Here is an 18,133-nt window from a genome sequence, read left to right on the forward strand (position 1 = left end):
GTTTAAATATACGTCTGTATTAGGTATTCAAATTAGTAGTTGAGAAAGTAAGGAAGAAAGCGTATCTAAATATTGCTGTTTGAAATTATAAGTTTATCTGCCTTTCCCTAAATTATTCGTTATTTTTTTAAAATTATTTTCACCATTATAATGTAACTTAATGAATCATTGAACGATATATTGGGTCTATTGATTATTATAAATATCACTAACCTGCTAATAGTAAAATAGTTAACACAAACTTCTGTACACACGATACAATCTTCGATTCCTAATGTAACAAATGTTCAGATCACACTATAAGTTTTAGAGTACACTGCTTAGATCACACCCTGGAGCATATTGTTTAATATATTTACATGTTTCAGATAATTTCGATTACCGGAAAACGACTGTTAAATTTAATACAGACAAATTGACTTATCTCATTATACATTAATAATTTTAAAGTAACGAAAGAAATTGTCTTTTTGCCTTTATATATATATATATATATATATATATATATATATATATATATATATATATATATAATGCTATCAGAGATTCCCAAAGGTTCATAACTCCTCTCCGACGTAATCTGGATTCAAAATTGGAAAAGTATATTTAGAGTTCAATTGTAATTTATCAGATCTTAATATGCTGAGTTGATAGTTATTAAAAGAATCAACAGAATTTGATTTTTATGAAATGGGATTGGAAGAAGCAAGAATGGTGCGAGATTCTTAATTATTTTTTGTTACTTCGAACTTTACAAACAGAAAAAACATTCATCTAGTTATGTAAGTTTTTTTTTCATTCAAATACTTCTGAAACAAAGATATACACGTGCTTTAAAGAATAACGTATTCTTTTAGATAATTTAATTTTCGTTTAAATAAATTACTTCTATTTTAAGCTGTTAGTGCTATATTTTATATGTTAATTATTTTGTTCTTAATAGGGCAAAATGAAGACTACGGTACTTGCCATATTAAGTCAGAAACCATCTCGCATTTTTGCTGAAAAGTGAGGAACATGAAATGAATTATTCGTCAACATGGATCGAACCTGGAACGTCTTGAATCAAATTGAAGGTAACTTCGACACAGATTTATAAATTTAAAATCAGAGATAAAATAAAATTTATCAACGTCTGAAACCACCTGTTTTGATTGTATAAATGAATAAATTATATACATATATAATTTATTCATTTACGAGATTATCTGTGATCAAAATTCGAATTATCAGTGAAGGCGCATATAAACAGTGAGACGTTGTCCAATAGAAACGCTAAATAAAGTATTAATTTATTGTAGTTTAATTATCCAGCATATACAAATCAGCAATGACTGAAACGAAGAACCACTTTTAAAATTGAAATATCGTTTACAATCCACGTATATTATGTAATGTGCAACACGTAACAGTGAACAAAAAAATGCCAAGGCAGCACATGGATCACTGTGGTGAAGAAGAACTATATAGTTGTCATCAAATTGAACTACAGAATTGTAGTGAAACAGTGATGTGAAGTAATTATATAACGGTTCTACTTTTGGCTTTTATCTGTGTATTTGTTGGTTTATTGTTATCACATCATTATACGCTGTTTACACTGGATCCGAAACTATAGTGAAGAATCTTATTGTGTGCAATGCTCATCTCGCTTATCGCACCTGCATCCAATAAGCAATTAAGAGTTGTGATTTTGGTTAGTTAAGACGATTAGTTCATTATTGGCTAAAGTGAAACGAGTCATAGTGTCCCAAAGTTAATGAATTTTCCGCAAGCGACCTACCAATAACAGCGTGTTTACTAATGTGGTGTTAAAAGTGCAATACTGTCTTTTCGAATTATACATTTACAGATATAAAATTGTCTCAACAAACCAAGACGATGTTATTCAGTGTTATGACATCCAGAGCTACTATTATATGTGGACAATACAGTTATTTCCTTATATGATGTTTGTACCTGTGAATTTATTATACATATTGTATACAAATCGGCCACGGTTCATGTAAGGTGGAATATTACCGTGTTGCAGTGATAAACTTCTACCCGATTCTCCAACAAGAGAAAAGTGAATTATTAAAATAACTATTCTAATTTATATAACGTTATTTTTACTCTTTTCTTGATATAATCTTTGAGATATATCTGGCCATAAGTATTATTTATTGATTTTCTAGACAGATCAATCAATAAATGTTTCGATCAAATTTACGTTTCACTGTGTCCTATTCTTTTGTAGTAACGTGAAGAGTGCATTTTTTTTTTTTTACGGTAAACTGAAGTGCATAAAGCAGTTAAACGTTTTTCCTCTAAATATCTAATTCACGTTATTTGTGACCTCTAGCAAAAATAGAATAACACGATTTCTTAACTACCTTGCTGCTTAATTTTGCTGGTTTTGTCCTTTGTTCTGGAAGACTCGGGTTTGATCTCCGCTGAAAGTAGTTGATGTTTGGTGCTCATCCTAAACATAGTTCAATGTTTCATATAGCTTCGGTGGTGGAAAAATATACAATAATAATAATAATAATAATAATAATAATAATAATAATAATAATAATAATAATAATAATAATAATAATAATAATAATAATAATAATAATAATAATAATAATAATAATAATAATAATAATAACATGGGCAATATGGAAACTTATGGTCTATAAATAGCCTAATACCAGCTTATCAGTTTAGACGAATATGTATAAAGGACGGAACAAATATATATATATATATATATATATATATATATATATATATATATATATATATACTTACTTTCTTTCTAATATCCTTAGTAGTAAATTTTGTGGACTGAAATAATTACTTTCGATTATACTTCTGTTACCAAACCAAAAAAGAAACGAACTTAGTAGGTTACTCTTACATACAACCGTTGAAATCTCCTACAAACTAAACATAGTAATTGTAAAGCCGTAATTTGTAAAAATTACTTATGTTTAAAAAAACAACATAAATAATAAACTTGAAAATAATATTTATCACTATGTCTTATACAAAAATAGCAATAAGCAAAAACAAGAAATTTCTGTGCAATATAGTATTTCACAGTTAAGGAAAAAAATTGAGAGTCCTTTAATAAATGTGCCTAACTTAAGTGGATTCAGTTTTTGCATAACTAAATCATTTTTTTTAGAAAAATATGAAAATGAAATATTTTAGTTTTAGTCCCACGATTATACCACTTAGGTTAAAGGTGATGGTGATTAATGAAAATTAATGATAATAAAAGAATTTGTGGAACGAGAAGGTAGGTGGGAAGAAACGGTCAAAGCCCGGGAAAAACCCATGGGCGCTATGTTCTTTACCACAAACTCATGTGGCCTAAATAAGCAATTTACCATTTAACTTTTTTCCGAATAAATTTATTTGTATCTTTCAAAATTACATTTAAAAAGTATCACAAGACTATTTTGTTGTCCAATTGACAATTTTATTTATTGGAGTTCAACATTTCTTCGACACAGACGCTATACGAAACTTGGATATATCACTTAACATAGCGCCTGAGCTGCATATGTCCCTTACAAAGATATAAGCAAGTTCACCCAAATTTATTTGAGTCATTGTGCAGGTTTTTCTAAAAAAAAAAAAAAAAAAATACTAATCGAATATCTATTATAATATGCTGTAAAATGTATTTATTTAGATGCACGGTTTACGTACAACACTAATGGTTTGATTTGTGATTTTTAGTTTAGCGTCCCATTCAACATCGAAGCTATGTAAGACGTAGGCCTACAGTTTAAACTTATTTCAGTGTTTCATATAGCTTCGGTGGCAAAAATATACAATAATAATAATAATACTGAAATGGTCAACATAAAAACTTATGGTCTATAAATAGCCTAATAGTTTAACGTGGAATTCGAACCACATGAGCTCCCGCCGGGTTTCCCAGCCCAAAAGCGCATAAGCTAACAGCTTAGCCATAAAGAAGCTTTTACAGCCCTTATGAGATCGATCATTGTTAAAAGGAGTTCTTTAACAACACATATTTAGAACATACGTTATAAGTTTCTATGTAAAACGGGACATTTGATTTCACTCTAATTTTGTTGCAAGTAGCACTCTGAATTCCATAAACTGCAGGAAAATGTACCAAAATTATTGTTTGTGAAGAACGTAAATTCAGTAATAAATCAAATAATATTCTTCTACTTAATCAAATTTAATAATACAAATCTAGTTAGGTGCATCATTGTACAACTTGACAGTTTAATGAGTATGTTACTTGATTAAAAAATTTATTTTACGTCCCACGATTGGATTCTTCAGGCGAAAGGAGACAGGTGCTTAATAAGAATGAATGCTTATAAAATAATTAGTAGAATAAGAGTGTTGAAGGAAATTGTAGAATTCCGATTATTCCTCGGACTCATATAATATGAAATTGAACCAGGGACTCTTCACACCAGAGGTGAGTGCTACCACTGAGCCATTGTTACACTTTCATTATAAATTTATTAGCAAATTATTTGACTGAATATTTTCAAAACTTTAGTACGAGATGGAGTTGATTTGAAACAAGAAAGATGTTTTGTGTGTTTTAGCTGGAGTTCTATAAGTTCTCTTCTTCACTTTAGTAAAAAACTGGACCTAGTGCCTAGCACAAAGAATGGGACCACTTCTTTCACTGTTCTTCACTCAACTGCAGAATTATTAAAAAATATAGAGAGAACATGTATTCAAATCCCTTATGGTATGAGGGATGGTAAAGATTAATGAAGTTAGGGTTAAGAATTCAGTAAGAATTTAAGCTGATATCATATTTATACGGCTCGGTGACTTCGACAATACGCTGGAGCTTCAATTGTCTAAAATAAAAAACATATACAAAAAATGAGCAAAATGACTACTCCGGATGTAGCAGAGATACAATAGTATAATGCACTTAGAGTAACGTTTGATTAATAATATGAGCTGCATGTGTATGTAATAACATAGTGCAATTTCTCACCTCTTCTTGTTTTATCTTTAACAAGTGTTTTTACGTATGTTTTTTTTAATGGATAAATCTTCATTAATTTGTTTGTGTCACCGAATACCTAAACTAGTTTATTTTTTTATCTGTACATTGATATAAATAACGTATTCTTATGAGGGGCCGCAGTGGCTCAGTGGTAGAGCGTTCACCTCTGGTGCGTGGGGTCCCTGATTGGATCCAAGCTCGCGCCAAGTGGATTTTGTGGTGGACAAACACCGTGTGCGTGGGTTTTCTCTGAGTTCTTCTGTTTTCTTCCGCTTTATTCGTTGCACCATTGCATTAATTTCTCATAGTCACCTTCTACTTTATCTTAGCCGCATATCCGTGGGACGTAAAACTGTAAAAAATTATTTTTATTTGTATTTATTATTATTACTATTATTATTATTATTATTATTATTATTATTATTATTATTATTATTATTATTATTATTATTATTATTATTATTATTATTATTATGTATTCTTGTGAATTCAGACTTCTGATAGCCGAACTGCAGTTTGGATTTAGTTTCATGTACTCAGATAGTATTCTATCGTGGATACTTACAATTACTTCTTCTACCTACCATTACGTTTTAAGAAGTTTAGTTTACCATAACTATCTGTGTCAGTCCGTGCGAGCGACATAAAATCTCGATGGACCACTTGATGGATTATCTCAATTTTAATCAGGATATAGAGGGTCAGAAGTTATGAATGGGGATCGTTGATAGAAGTGATACTGCAACCGGAAGTAGTAGAATTCAATCATTTCCGGTTTAACGTTGATCAGCATAGAATAAAACAATAACAGCGATAATCGATTAAGAGTCTTCATGCCGGCGAAATTAAAATACCGCTAATTTTACAGTAATTATGTGATATCTTCAAATAGATAAAAGATAATTGAAATATGGAACAAGAGCGCCCTAGACAATATTATTTTGCGTGAGGTACCGTTATCACAAGTCACCTAGTGGCTTTCCGTTTTCAGCTGTTTAGAAATGCGAAAATAAATGCCGATTTTCAAATGGCTCGAAATCGAAAGCAGATAAGTGAGTCTTGATAACGGTTTCTTATGTAAAATAATATTGTCTAGGGCGCTCTTGTTCCACATTTCGATTATCTTTTATCTATTTGAAGATATCACATAATTACTGTAAAATTAGCGGTATTTTAATTTCGCCGGGATGAAGACTCTTAAGGTTTAGCATGAATGGCTCTGGAAAGTGGAGGATATACAGTTCATCCAGTTCATGCATCACTTTCTAAAATTCTTCCAGTACTTCATTTCCATCCTAAACTTTCTTCTGAAACCAAAAATGATAGAAATTCAGTACAACTTCCGGTTTCAGTATTGATCTACATAGAGCAAAAACGATGAGATACCCAGAAAGGAATTTCAAAATAATTTTAGCTCTCCAAAACGAGATATTACCCTCTCTCTTAACTCTCTATTGAAAACGAAACTGTCGGAACTCAACCACTTCCGATCTGAAGGTTAATTCTAATAGGCTAAAAACGATAATAGCGAGAAACGGTTTTCCGCAATCAATTAAGCATTCCAAGAATATATTCCATCTCCACTTATAATCTCTCTACTTTAACAGGAAACGTCAGAAATCTACTACCACCACCGGCTTCAATATTAATTGAGAAAATATTACTCCATACAAACAGAACTCCTTCGCAATCACACTTCCACCTCTAAAAGTAAATTATGATATGACTTTTGCGGTCCAATCTGCAAAATATATTGAGGATGTATTCATGTGAAATGGATTAACCAAACCTCTCAGAATATATTAAGGTTGGTTTAAAGGGACAGGTTTTGCCGATAGATGGCACTACAGTCTTCGTATCTCTCCCATGTATTTTTTTTATCTTTCACGAAAATTCACGATTTCTCTTACAAATTTCAACCTATAGACTTCAAATTTTTAGAAAAGGAACTTCATAATCTATGGAAGGCAATAATTCGTGCCGATATTTTATTTAGAATTTTCATTGTTGAAATGGTTTGATTGTTGAAATGGATATTCAAACCTTTAACAATCGAACTGTTTCAACAATGAAGAAAATTCTAAATAAAAAATCTGTACGAATTGTCCCCTTTAATAGGTTACGAAGTTCCTTCTCTAAAAATTTGAAGTCTCTAGGTTGAAATTTTTAAAAGAAATTGTAAATTTCACTGAAAGGTAAAAAATACATGGGAGAGATACGAAGACTGTAGTGTCATCTATCGGCAAAACTTGTCCCTCTACACTAACCTTAAGGATCTTTCAATTTAAGTGTTATACCAAGTGTAAAATATTGTCTGACTCTTGCATTACATAATCAAAGGAATGGAGATTTATTGAACAGTATACAGCTTAAATCTGATAAAGAAATATTAAGATACTAGTATTATGCACAGAAAAAGTTAACTTTTTAAAAACAAAAAGTTCAGGCCGTAAGTTCACGCCTTATCTTTGACTGCTGGGCCTTTTCAGGTACATACGAGGGCAATTCGTAAAAAGGAAAAACTCCGTTTGCGCATGTGCAAAAATTGACCGGGAAGAGATCCATCAGTCCTGTGGCGATGTGAGCAATACTTCAAGAGACAGTGAGCACTGGAAGGGGAAGATTGTGTTGCGGTTCACTCATCTGCTAGAACAATTGAAAATGAATGTTCTAGTAGAAAAAACATCCAAATATGAAGTGCGTGAGTAATACGATTACTGAGTGCGAAAAAACTTTCGGCAGCTTTGATTCATCACGAACTGCGTGGTGTTTAACTGACCAAACGTGATGAGTGAGAATGTCATACGTGAATGGTATCGCATGTTTGAAGATAGACTAACTGACGTGCACAATGCGGCAAGAAGTGGGTGTCTATCTATAATCAGCAATGAACTCGTGCAGGAAATTGACAAAACTGTGGAAAGACTACCATCTCTTCAAGCACATGAAACAGTGGCTTGCGTCGTATCGCTTCGATAATGACAATACGCTTTATAATGCTGTTAGCTGTTGGCTTCATTCCAAGACGGGAGATTCCTGGCAGAAGGAATTTCAAACCTTGTAAAATTTTATGATAAATGTCTCAATCTGAATGGCGAATATGTTGAAAAGTAAATGTAATGCTGTACTTTTCTAATGTGTATGATAAAAGTTTTGTATCAACGAGTGCATGTCATTGTTTGACGCTTTTTTTTTTTTTAAATTGTCCTCGTACGAAGTCATGGAAACAGAAAAATGTACGGAAGTTGTTGTGGAACTTACCTTTTCAAGTAGAAAGTTTGAATTCACCATTTTACTAATTTTAACTCAAAGCAACAGGGATTATTATTGAAATTCAGAGAAATTAAAACACTACATTTAACCTAAACCAGATTCTATTTATGTACGTAAGTAACCACGGAAAAGAGACTGGCAAACACTTTGATAAAATTACATGCAGTAACTAATGGTATGTACTCGCTTCCGCTACTTTCCTTAAAAGTATTTCCATTCTAACATAAAATATTGCCTTCAGTCGAAGATACGAGTTTTTATAATTACCGGTATATCTTTTTTTAAAGTTATTTAAATAGAAAGAATATTTAAAATTACATTTTAGTTGTATTACGAGCTGTAAAGAGAAACTTTTAAATTATGATGGGATTTTCCTAAAACGTGATCCACCCTAACAATTCCTAGTTAGCTGTCTGGAAAGGAAATACAAGTACGAAGCAATATGCTGTTTAAAGAAAGCTACTCTAAGTGTTTGTAATGCAGATTCTAATTACAAAATTCTGTTAATTGTGTTAAACTGAGTCACTATTAGAATTTGTCGTGACTAATATAAGAATTAAGTCATCCGCATTCCATATTACCTTTTTTCTTCTTGTGATGCAACTAAATACAAGGCTATGCATGTATGAGACACGTTTTATGATAAGCAATTCATGTTTGTTAATATATTGCATTGCGTTTTCTTTGTTTATTTAATATATCTCGAAAAGTCGTTCACGAAAATTATACATTCTCTGTAGTTTATGTATCAGCATTCACAGTGAGAGATTATGTTATTAACATATATATGTGAAAAGAATACTGTATTATTCATAATTATTAAATGAATACAATCAACAGAATGTGTAAGGTAGGAATTACATGGTCAGCGAATACAGGGTGATTCAAAAGTCTGGAACATACTTTCAATAGATGACGTATACGTATGTCAACCGGACAAATAATGAAGTGGTCATTGTGGGTGGGAGTAAAGGTTTTGGTCACATGAATCTCGAGCGATGCATTACATTACTCAATCTCATTTGAAAAATTTGATTTGGATTAAAGGTAGTGGTCTTCCAAGGTGGTAACCAATTTGGTCGAGTGACCAAAAATTGTGCTCTACCCAGCCATAATAACCACTTTGGTATTTGTCCAGTCGATGTATGCATACACCATCTCTCACAGCATCTGTTCCAAACTTTTGGACCACCCTGTTGATAATTTCTCATGTTAGTAACTTTAGAAAGAAAAGAGTGACTTGAGTGTCAGTGTAGTCTAATTTGACATTGGGATGACATGTGATTCTCTGTAACTTATTGTATAGCATGCTCAGATAAGTTTATTCCTTTTGAAGTTGCGGACAAAATTATCTGCACTTTTGTCTCAAGCATCTAAAAAAAAAAAAAAAAATCCCTGACTTGAATCCAAAATACAATACGCCGATATGATTTACATTTGTATAATACGTCATTAATTTGATTTTAAGTTTAAATTTTTTTCTTAATCTCGATTTGAAAAAAAAAAAGTTTATCAGTATTTCAAACATTAATTAGGCTTGTGCAGAAATTGGTTATCTCAACAGAAATACCTTAACTAGTAGAAACAAACAAAATATCTGATCTCTAATCATCATTTATTGGACTTGTCCGAATTTAGGAAACTATTCTTCAGTTATTTACAACCATATCAATTTCTTTTTTATTCTGCCATGTTTTTCACCGTTGTTCATTAAATAACTATATTTTATATTTAAATGTTACTCAAGGATAATATTTGGCATTGCAAAGAAATACTATGTAAATTACAATTCTTGAGATCATTTATTTATTTGAGTAGTGTTCTAATTCGCAACCAAAAATAGTTTCACTAATATATATAAAAAAAGAAAGGGAAAAACAATCTATCTTTCAGTATAACGTCCCGCTATCATGCCCTTTAGGCTGAGGGAAATAGATGATTAAGGCACAGTGACAGGAAACGACAGTAGCCTGAGAAAACCCACAGACACGATGTTGTCCACCACAAAAATTACGTGGTCGAGAATCGAACCAGAGATCCCAGGCATCAGAGGTAAGCGCTTTACCACTGAGTTACCGCACCGATAGCGTTCTCCTTCACAGTTAGCGTTCTTTGAAGCATTATTATAGTATAATCACTGGCGCAAATCCCGGGACATGTACCCCCATTCTTGGAACTGTGGGGACTGTCCTCCCAAAAATCTGATTTGAAATGTGTTTTTAGGGGAGAAATAAGATAATTTGTGTCCGACTGCCACAAAGGAAAGTGAGATGAAATTGAAATCCCCCCCCCCCAGAATAAGCCTTAAATGTCGAAGATAACTCTGCTCCCCTGATTCTCCCCAGTATTGTTTTTTCTGTAACTTCATAAATATTTTGAACATCTTTATATATAGACTAACACATGGTCCCTCAATGTTGAAGACAGATTTGTGACACTGAGTATAACTAAGGCTCGATTGTGACATTTTCAATGAAAAATTTGGTTGTCCTAAAAATCCCTGTCTATATATACCTCTTAGTTTCGAAGTAAAATATCCCCAGAAAATGTTGATAACATAAACGATTAGCAGCCATTCTCATAATTTTTCCACCAATGATGCCAAGTCACTTGCGTGAAATGACTTGCATATCCCATTATCTTAATATCAACGCTCAATTGTAACAGTTTCATACTATTTTTATTTTCTTTTTATTGCTACACTTGCCAGCACCTTCCTTAGAATATACTTTTTCGTTAGAGAATGATCCAAGTAGATCCTCTTACTTTTTTGTTCTTCTCCCACCTGTTTTTCCAATATATTTTTTTCGTTAATTTGTTTGTCCATACTCATATTTCAAAAGCCTCTATAGTTATTTTTAATCAATTTTGCGTAGTGCTTTTGAATATTGGTTTGTTTTGAAGTTTATCGTCACTTTTTAGCATCAAAGCTATATAACACATGGTTACAGTCTAATACAAGATGCGAACATCGAGAATCGAACTCTGGTCTCTCGCGCCGAGAGTGCATACACTAAACATAGAGTTACGAGACAGCTCCATGTTTCTGCTCCCTAATGTACATCTATCCAATGAAACATTTTGTGTAAACTCTTTATTTAACTACCAACAAAATATATTAAGCCTTTCTTTTTCCACCATTATTACCCTTCTTTATTTTTCGTTCCTATATCATAACGTCCCACGATATAAAATGGTTATCATGCCTGTTGTTCTGTATGGTTGCGAAACATAGTCGCTTACTCTGAGGGAAGAACGTAGACAGAAGGTATTTGAGATCAAGATCCTGAGACGAATATTCGGACCCAAGAGGAACTGGAATGGGAAATGGCGGAAACTTCATAACGAGGAACATAATTTATACGATTTCTTGAAGCATAATTTATACGATTTATCAAACATTGTTAGGGTCATCAAATCTAGGAGGCTCAGGTGAGCAGGTCATGTAGCCAGGATTGAATAAAGTAGAAACGCATGACCATTAGGAAGACTTAGGCGCAGATGGGAGGACAATATTAAGATGGATCTCGCAGAAATAGAAATACAAGTACAAACTGGATCCAGTTGGCTAAGAAAAGAAGTCAGTGGAGAGCTTTTGTGAAGGCGGCGTTGAACCTTCGGGTTCCAGAGGCCATGAAGTTAATTAGTTAGTTATCATAAAGTCAGTAATAATACTACCCAGACTGAAAAATAGAGAATCCATGTAATAACTATACGTATTTATCTTTTTTGTGATAATTCAATTAAGAAGACCAAAAAAAATCTTCCTAAAATATTTATTTTGAGTATTAATTATTCTCCAATACAATGACGAATTAAAACCCACACCTGTATCTTTTAATCGACAAAAACTTGGCTTTACTTATTATCGAAATGTTTACTTACTAGATATGCGTATATTATACATAGATCGTTTTGAAAACAAATTAGGATATTAGTGCTAAAACGACGATATTTAAAACCGAGAGTATAAAGAATGTAAATTAACAAATACGTTAATATGACTTCTTCCTGAGAAAACTTGGAAATGGATTCTTGTTTATTTTCATCTGTTATGCTTAGGAAGCACGTACGCATAAGAAAAGAACATTAAAAAGACGAATAGGCAATACAACCAACCCAGTCACGTGTCATGCTACCTTTGACCTAATTTAAATATATGTTCTTGATACACAAAAATCAATTATGTAAGTTGTTTCTGCTTCTACTACTATTATTACTACATCTCCAGTACTACTTGTTTCAGTGCTTAGCTTTCTCTGAAATTCTGTAGGTTTATGAGGTGTTGTATAGTTACATGTTTGTTTAGCCTTTGTCTGTGTGTGTGAGTGTGTGTGTGTGTGTGCGTGTGATATAACATTAATCTGAAGAAACGTGTGCGTTGTTCTGAATATGTTATTTTTTTTAAAACTTCTGCAAGCTTTTTTCTTTTTATCTTTTACTTTTTTCTTGAAGCAAGTGTCTGTCTAACGTGATAATGCCTTTAAACTAATGACAGATGCAGAAAAAGGATTGAAAGCAACAGTGCAAAATTTCATACATGAATAGGAGAGCATTAGGGATGCGCACGAGACGAGTCGAGACACGGTTCTTCCAATAAAGAAATATACATTTTTCGAGTCGAGACATCACTTTTACAGCATATTTTCGAGACGAGACAGCCACAAATCTTGTCTCGTGCGCATCCCTAGAGAGCATGAAATAACTGAAGCACCGAGGATGTAGGAAAAAGAAGATAATTTTGAAGCAAAAAATAAATAAAATCTTTCAGCTTAACGTCCGACAATTATGCTCTTTAGGCCAAGGGAGACGATGATTAAGGCAAGTGAATGAGCATGGAAGAGTCGGTGAAATGAAAATGTGAGAGGAGACAGGAGTACCCCGAGGAAACTCACGGATACAATCTTGTTAACCACAAATTTACTTGGCCGGAGATCGAACCAAGGACCCCACACACTAGAGGTAAGCCCTCTACCACTGTGCCACCGTGCACCCAATAATTTTGAAGCATGGAGGCTATGTGGCACGTAAATTTACAGATTAAATGGAATCGAAACCAATGTAGTAGTCCCGCGTGGCGTAGCCGCTAACGCTCTTGCCTTTGTGCGAGCGGTCCTGAGTTCGACCCTCGGTGGGGGCACTCGGTCGAAAAAGTGTAATAGCTTTTTCAGGGTCAGCCATTTCCAGTGAGATTTTTCCTGGAAAATGCTTGGTTTCCCTCATTTACACCAGGCCAATGCCGAAATGATACTTAATATAATGGCCCGAGGCATTCCTTCCTTCCCTTCCCTTGCATCGGATCGTGTGCTCATCAAGGTACGTAATCTCTCATGTACGTGACACGCTAAATGACCATCGACGGTGACAACCCCGAAATCTAATTCCTAACTCCAAACCACTGTAAAACATTCAAGATTTTAATGCTTCTCACTAGACATTGAACTCAGAACCACGTGTTTGCCACTAGACCAGCCGATCCTGAGGGCTGAGGGACCTGGGCTCCCTGAAGCTCACATGGGCCACCTCATTATATTCGTGAATTTAAATAGTGGGCATAATTTGAATGCAATTTGTCCTAAAATCCCCATATATATACTTTCTGTATCTGAATGCCTCGCCCCCAAATTTACAGAGAAATCGGCGCCTATGCCAGCAGGGACTGTAATATTAATATTATATTTGCTTTTTGCTTGTAACTTATAACGACATTTCGCAAACAAAAATTAAATATTATTTTACTTTAAGCTGTGTGTGAAAAGAATTGACCTACTTTCTATTCTATGAACATATCTTTCAGTTTTATGTCCCACACTTGCCCCATGTAAGTTAAAGAAGTAATGAAAATGAAAGATTCTGAAAGAAATTGATAAACTAGAGATGTGGAAGGAAAGGGGAGAATTTCGAGAAACGACACGGACACTTTGTTGTTCACACGAACTTACATAACATCAGATCGAATAGGGACCCCTTACACCAAAGGAAAGACCTCTAAGCCATCATGTCTCCTAATTCCATGTATGATAATGGCCAGGGCCTTGCCGTTGGGGAACGAGCGGGGCGACGGCCCCGGGCGCCGAAGTAAGGGGGCGGAAAATTCGGGACAAAAAAGGAAAAAAGATAGGCAAAATTGCTTGGAATATATGTATGGGGGCGAAGTCGTATACTCTCGCCCCGGGCGCTGATTTTCCACGGCACGGCCCTGATAATGTCATAAGAACAGTTCAATAAACAAAATTTACATTAATAATAATAACTTTTTCGAATTATATTATTATTATTTGGAGACGAATCACTCTTTTCTAATTTGCTGGATTATACACAAGAAAACACTCTACTGAATATAACAGGTTTGTTGAGATTTTAAATACCGTACTAGATGTTACTGTTAAGTACAACCATTAAAGTCTCCAAATACATTTTTGTTTTTAATTCTAAGCTACATTGTCGAAAATATTCATGTTAATTAAAATGGAAAAGGAATGTGCTAATACTAATATAAAAAAGCAAACCGACAGTTTTTACTGAGTGAAAACAATAAAACAATTTTATGTTAGATACATATAATTTTTTTTAAAAAAATATCAAATATTAAGTAAAGCTTTTTTCTATATCTGACTTCACACTTCATTACTGGATATTGGGGGAAAAAAATAAATCTTTGAGTTTTACATCTCACGGTTATGCTGGTTAGGCTAAAGGAGACGGTAACTATAAGAAATGAATGAAATAGTGGAATGAAGAAAGTGGGAGGAAACGGGAGAACCCCGAAAAAACCCACGAGCGCGGTGTTTGTCCACCACAAAGTCCACACGGCGAGAGCTGGGATCGAAACAGGGACCCCAAGCACCGGTGGGCGGATATTGGATATTTAATTGCTTGCTTATTGAACTGTGCTTTTAATCCGATTTGCTAAAATACTAATATTGTTGTATAGCTATATTGATTATTCTGTATACACTACTGGAAAAATTGAATCTTTCAGTTCAACGTCCCACGATTACGCACTTTAGGCTGAGGGGGACAAATGATTAAAGTAAATGAATGATGATGACAGAATTAGTGAAATAAGAATGTGGAAGGGCACGAAGTATCCGAAGAAAACCTACGACACGATGTTCCCTACCACAAACTTACTTGGCCTGGGATCGAACCAGAGGCACACATACCAGAGGTAAGGGTTCTATCCCTGAGCCACCGTAAGTCCTCCCACAGTACTAGCGTAACCAGGCACCAGTGTTCCTTGTTGCCGAATAAAAGTAGTGTATCAGTTAGAGACAAACTATGTGCATGTTCGGATATGAATATTATCCTTATAAATAAAATATGAATAGAAGGATATTCATATTCACCATTGTTTGTTATTACTCCTTGAATATACAACTATGCTCAAATGACAAATTTAAGTCCTGGTTATCATTTTCTCCGAGTTCACTCAGTATTATTTGTATTACGAAGTTTGAGAAGCAACCGATAATTAATATTATTTTGCAACATATACTTCTGTAACCTGCAAACTTAGCTATGGGACATTGAATTTAAGAATTTAATACCGGAATATGGTTAGCAAGGCTGGAGAAATAAATACTCGAAAATAGCATTGATGATAATAACTACAGGATTCTAATTTTAGACCCCTGAGTTATAAAGCATGCATTTTAGGTTTGTATTAAAACAAATCAGTGCCACACAATCACTGTTAAATTGTAATCAACTGAAACACGAGATTACTATTAAAATAAAAGTTCCCTCACACGTAGCAAGCCATAAGAAATTGAAAGACTGGGTGAAGGTAAAATTCCATTCTTACTAGACTTCTGCATATACAGAAGGTGGTGGTCTCCTTTTATCCTCCAGTTTTACCAGGTACTCCTGGGTAGATTCATAATCTTCACTGAAACAATGATGGAGTGAGAAATAATGAGTGAGAAATCTCATCATTTGACCCATTTTACCCAGTTGGTAAGTCCACACCTTACCGACTACATCATTACAGATCTACTATTTAAATACCACTCAATAACAAGCTCTGATAAAGACAGTAGAGCGCTTATCTCTGATGTATTTGGTTCCAAGTTCGATCATCTGCTAAGTAAGTTTATGATGGACAATATCCTATCCGTGGGTCTTCTCGGAGTACTTCCGTTTCCTCCCACTTTCTCATTTCACCAATTCTTCCATTCTCATTTACTTGCCTTAATCATCGTCTCCCTTAGGCTAAAAGGGCAAAATTCGTGGGACGTTGAATTGAAATATTTTATTTTCTGGTAAAGATAGTAAAGTTCATCATGAAAACTTACATTCACAAAACTTACATTTATGAATGAATCTAAACTGGTGGTTGAAGAGACCAGTATTATGTACTCTCTTATGCCTCAAGTATGTGAGATTTTATTCTTATCAATATTTCTTGATGTTTAACCGAAACATCTTCTAACCTCTGGAAAGCACATCTGTTTGGCATAAGTTTAAGTAATAACTACCCTCACCATATATTTGTATGGGATATGAGTAGCATTAATAAAGTCATTGTTATCAGTGAGAATGTTGATCAATTGACTCCATTAACTAACTAGATTTCGTGCTAAATGGACTTTGCGGTGGACAAACACATTGTGCGTGGGTTTTCGCGGGTTTCTTCCGTTTCCTCCCACTTTTCATTCTACAATTGTCTTCATTTCTCATCATCACCGTCTTCTTTAGTTTAGCCAGCATAACCGTGGTACATACAACTGAAATATTTCGTTTCATTTCGGCCTAGATAATTGCTGTAACAATCTAATACAGAAACGTAATTTTAAAAAATCACATTCGTTCAAAAGTTGTGTTGTAGAGTAACGGGCAGACGGAGGTAAGTACTTACGTTACAATCCTATACGGTCCATTAGCGTCATCCTTATAACGATCAATTACCGCTACGAATGTTTGTGGTTTAACAACAATATTACAACGGAAGCATATTTTCCAGTCAGGAATTCTTTATATCTTTGTAAATCTTACACAGTGAATCCACTTGGAATAAAGAGTAACTACAGATATGTCTTAGATCAGGTTTTATTTTTACTTCTAAACTTTTCACTGTACTCCCCATCCGTCCTGCTGCGAGCTAGCAAGGACGTTGCCGGCAATTGTATTCTATCAATGAGACTTTTGGTAGTCTTTTCGTTAAATCATGTAAATTACAGTAATATAATAGCAAAAACATATGGGTGGGGAAACCATGTCATATACTAATCAGCTAATCAGTGTTGTAGAAGGTCGGGACTCCAAAAGATTTGTATGTCTATCTTGTTATCGAAGATCATTAAAATTGCATTAACCAAAACGTCTTATGAATTTAGAATACCCGTAATAGAAGTTGGCTCTTAATACACCTGAAGTGTCTTTTTTACTATTATTATTATTCAAGAAACAACGAGATGGTGAGGGAATGAATGGAACGGTTTATATACAACCTCATTGCTCATGCATAGACAATTTGATCTGAATTATATTTATTCTTTGCAGGTACAATTCCGAATCATAACTTATTACAATCTCTTTATTTTATCAAATTTACTTCATTACATTTAAATATGTCATACTTCTTGTATGTATATAAATATTGAATATGATACTTGTATAAAAGCAACCGCAATTATAATGATAATTTAGATGTGAGGTTCTTGCAACACAAATAGGAGAATGCATTAGCCTTGCACTTCTATTAGCATATATCGGCAAGCATTAAATCAGTTTTTATACATTATTGTTATTACTATTACTACTAATACTTAAGTAGATTAAGACAACTCCGAGATGTCTCTTTACACTTTTTTTTAGTAAACCATCTCTACTTTATAAACAAATGAAAAGCGCAAAAAGGAAAAG

At 33.7% G+C, this 18,133-nt stretch overlaps 1 long non-coding RNA gene across 1 annotated transcript in view; it reads left to right on the plus strand.

The window, feature by feature from the left end:
* The window catches only part of LOC145686575 (uncharacterized), a 40,746-nt gene extending 38,248 nt beyond the window's left edge, over positions 1–2,498 (plus strand). Inside the window, exon 3 of the long non-coding RNA XR_014131623.1 lies at positions 944–2,498. This is a non-coding gene — a long non-coding RNA (uncharacterized LOC145686575). The remainder of the gene's footprint in view (positions 1–943) is intronic.
* The last annotated feature ends 15,635 nt before the right edge of the window (positions 2,499–18,133 follow it).

The sequence above is a fragment of the Thermobia domestica genome, chromosome 5 (genome assembly GCF_964235325.1).
Source record: "Thermobia domestica chromosome 5, izTheDome1.hap1.1, whole genome shotgun sequence".
Classification (NCBI taxonomy): domain Eukaryota; kingdom Metazoa; phylum Arthropoda; class Insecta; order Zygentoma; family Lepismatidae; genus Thermobia; species Thermobia domestica.